Source organism: Bos taurus, chromosome 1 (assembly GCF_002263795.3).
Source record: "Bos taurus isolate L1 Dominette 01449 registration number 42190680 breed Hereford chromosome 1, ARS-UCD2.0, whole genome shotgun sequence".
Classification (NCBI taxonomy): Eukaryota; Metazoa; Chordata; class Mammalia; order Artiodactyla; family Bovidae; genus Bos; species Bos taurus.
This window is the reverse complement of record NC_037328.1, coordinates 82,728,093-82,731,870: the sequence shown is the minus strand read 5'-3', so window position 1 is coordinate 82,731,870 and position 3,778 is coordinate 82,728,093. Positions and strand designations below refer to the sequence as shown.

The 3,778-nt window shown below is 49.9% G+C and overlaps 1 pseudogene; it reads left to right on the top strand.

Moving 5' to 3' along the window:
- The first annotated feature begins 1,876 nt into the window (after nt 1-1,876).
- On the top strand, nt 1,877-3,400 carry LOC112448256 (general transcription factor IIF subunit 1-like; annotated as a pseudogene).
- Nucleotides 3,401-3,778: the final 378 nt, after the last annotated feature.

Below are 3,778 nucleotides of genomic sequence, written 5' to 3'. Positions count from 1 at the left end.
ACTGGAGACAGTGAGTACAAGGGTACTTTCAAGGGGCTTTTTTTTTCTTTTTAAGGAAGGGGAGCAGAGAAATGGAATGGTAGCTAGAAGGGAAGGAAGGGCCAAGAGTTTTTCTTCAAAAATAGGAGAAATAATAGTATGATTGTATGTTTATGGGAAAGAGTAGAGAGGGAAAATCTGATGTTGTGAGAGAGAAAGAGGTAGACTTACTGGGGAGATGTCCTTGAGGTGAGGGATTGGCTTTTCTCAGGACCACGGAAGGTTTATCCATAGTCAAGGAGGTAAGACAGAATATGCCAGCTCAGATGCAGTAGGTGGAAGTTCAAGAGGGTTCTTTTCGGACAGATTTCATTTCCTCAGTAAAACAGGAAGCAAGGTTGCAGGTAAAGAGTGAAGACAGAGAAAGTGTTGGAGGTCTGAGGGGAAAACAGGTGAATAAATCATTCAAACCTATAGGAGAGTGAAAGGATTATAGGGTGTATCAGATGATTGTCTGGCTACAGACAGTTGAGGTGTGCTTGAGGTTTGTGGTCATGAGTTTAAAGAGAAATCAGTCAGCAGTTTAATACCTTTTTCTCCAGTCAGGTTCAGGTGCATGAAGACAGGTGTGGAGGAGGTGTAGTGCTGGATTTAACTTGGTTTCTCATTTTTCTAATTGGGCATCATGAAGTGAAAGAGGGGCAGGGGAATTAGATTGTGATAAAGAGAGAAACTGTAAAAACTGGCTGAGGAAATTAAATTTGGCAGGGAGGGAAGAGGGGACGGGAGGGAAGAGGGGACATCTGGGGAAAGAGGGACTGAGAAAAATGGACTTTAGGTCCTCGTGGGGGAAAGTATTACTGGAGTCTGGTTAATAAGGGAACGAGCTAGAAATATGGAAGATGAGGGCAGGAATTGGAATTCACAACCAAGATTGTTGGCTTTAATTACTGGTAAGTGCATATCTGTAGATTTATTGTGAACCATGTGGTGGAGGCAAGGTGGAGGACAGAATCAGGCACTGAGAATTTGGGCGTGGTAGTGGCATGGGGGAGGGATGCTCACTAACTCCTCTTGCTCAGAATCCCAGGAGTGTGTCGTGTTGTGTGTGTGTGTGCTTTGCTTAATCATTATAGTAAAAATAGAAAACACTTTAAATATGTAGAGCCCACAACTTTCATACAGCAAAAGAACAGTCATTCTTTGGCAAGAACTACCTGAGTGTGAAATATTGGTTGGCTTTCTTTGTCCAAGTCCCTAGACAGCTGTTGAAAATGATATGGGAGTAGAGTTGGAGAGCTGGGAAGTAGCTTAATAAAAGTAAAGATTGAAGCAATGTGAGTGACAAGACTGTCTGGAGAGAATGTGTACGTCAAGAAGCGAACCCAAGCGTGGACTCTGGGGACAACCTATATTTACTGGGCTGTGCTGTGCTTAGTCACTCAGTCTTGTCTGACTGTTTGCGACCCCATGGATTGTAGCCCACCAGGCTCCTCTGTCTATGGGGATTCTCCAGGCAAGAATACCAGAGTGGGTTGCCATGCCGGCCTCCAGGGGATCTTGCCAACCCAGGGCCAAGTATTCCACATTGCAGGCGGATTCTTTACCTTCTGAGCCACCAGAAGTCAGGACGAACCAAAAGAGCTACATAGGACTCTGCATAACTGGGTTATCGAAGTATTGATTATCTGCGTGAGACGTCATCGGCCTGATTGGGTTATCAACATGACCAGGTCATCCCATGATGACGTGACCCTCGTGATTAGATGGATATATATATTTCTGGCAGCCAGTGCGCCAGGCACAGAAGGTGCTGCCTTCAGCTTGGAGTAGCTTGTTTGGACTAGGCTTGCTGGAGAGTTTCTATTCCGATTTAGGAGCCTGCGCCGGTGCAGACATGGCACGGGAGGCTTCCGAGGCTGACCCAGCGCTGCCTCCAGATAGCTTTTCTCAGGATCAATGGTACCCTGCCTGGGCTTGGGGTCCTTGATCGAGACCAGAGACCTGATCCCTCGAGGGTGGCTTCCAGAGACCGGAGGACGCAGACCCCAGGAGGAAGCGAAAAGGACGAGGTTCTGACTGGACCCTGACCATCGCCCATGGTGGCCCTCGGCCCCAGGGTCAGGATGTCACTGAGTATGTCGTCCGAGTTCCCATAAACTCGATAAAGTCAACCTCGCTACTTGGAATCAGGCCCAGCTAGAATGCAACCTGAGCAACAAGAAAATTTACCAAGAGGAGGAGATGCCCAAGTTGGGAGCTGGCAGGGGTTTCCGCCGCAAGCTCGGGGAAAAGGCGCCAAGAAAGAAATACGGCATGATAGAGCACACATCCTATTACATCTTCACCAGTGCCTGATGGAGCCTTTGAGGCCTTCCCTGTGAACAACTGGTACAACTTCATGCCGCTGGCCAAAGGCCGCATGCTGACAGCCGAGGAGGAGTGGGAGAGAAGAAACCCAGTCCGGAACCATTTATGCATCAAGCAGCAGCCTAGGTGGAAGGACCAGGAGGAGGATGAGAAAGAGAAGCCAGGCTGCAAGAAAGCCACTGAGCTGCACATCCGTGACCTGGAGAGTGACCTGGAGATGTCCTCCGACGACAGCAAGGCCAGCGGAGAGGACCGTGGCTAGGGCCCCAAGGTCAAAAAGAAGGGGCCACCCAGCAAGGGGGTTTGGAAGAAGAAGAAGGGATCAGACGATGAGGCCTTTGAGGTCAGTGATAATGGTGACTTCAAGGGCCAGGAGGTGGACAACATGTCCGCCAGCCGCAGCAACTCCCAGGAGGAGCTGGAGGGCAAGCCCAAGGTCACCCAGCAGGAGGAGAGCCCCAAGGGCATGGACAAGCAGAGCATGAGCTGTAATGAGCGCCAGAAGGAGACACTGCCCCAGGAGGACAAGAAGGTGCCCATGCCGCGGGAGAAGAAGCAGAGGAAACACAGCAGCGAGGAGAGTGACATCAACAGAGAAACCTCCTTGGTGCACTTTATGTGAAGAAGATGCCCCCCAAGAGGGAGCAGAAACAGTTGGGAGGCAACAGCTGGCTGGGCACACCCAGCACCGAGGCTGACAGCATTTCCTCCACCCTTCAGGCAGCTGCCAGTAAGCTGGAGCAGGGGTAGCAGACCATCGAAATGACGGTGGCCGAACGACTGCGACTGGACACCGGGCCCCAGAGCCTGTCAGGGAAGTCAACCCCCAGCAATGGTGACATGCAAGTGACCAAGGATGCTGGGCCCTGATACCTGAGGCGGAAGCCCATGACCCCCAAGGGCCAGCTGAGAAATTTCCAGACCAAGAAGACAGGGCTGTGTGGTGAGCAGACACCTGCTGGCTCAGATGCTCAAGTTCATGAATCCCGAGTGCAAGATGATCAATGATAAGATGCCTTGTTCCCTCGGGAATCATGCTCTGTGCAAATAAACATACTCTATTTTTAATAATAATAATAAAAATCTAATAAGAAGAATGGGAAGAAATGTAGGAGAAGGATCCAGAAGACACAGGGAAGAAGGACTTTTCAGAGTAAGGGAGTAAGGGCCCAAAGTAAGGCACAGTCAGGTTGCTCAGGCCGAGAACAGAAGGTTGTGCAAAACGGGTTGCCAAAGCTGTGGCTGGCGTCAGAGTTGTGACCAAGAAGATCTGTGCACAAGAAGGCTCCTGCATCACTCCAACCTGTTCCTGCCTTCCATCAGGTCCACATCCTTCCACAGAGACCCCATCAAGAAAGTGGTCAGCTACAATCTCTGCAAGAACATAATACAAGAGTGTCAGTGTAACAAACAGGATCTTCCCAACCCA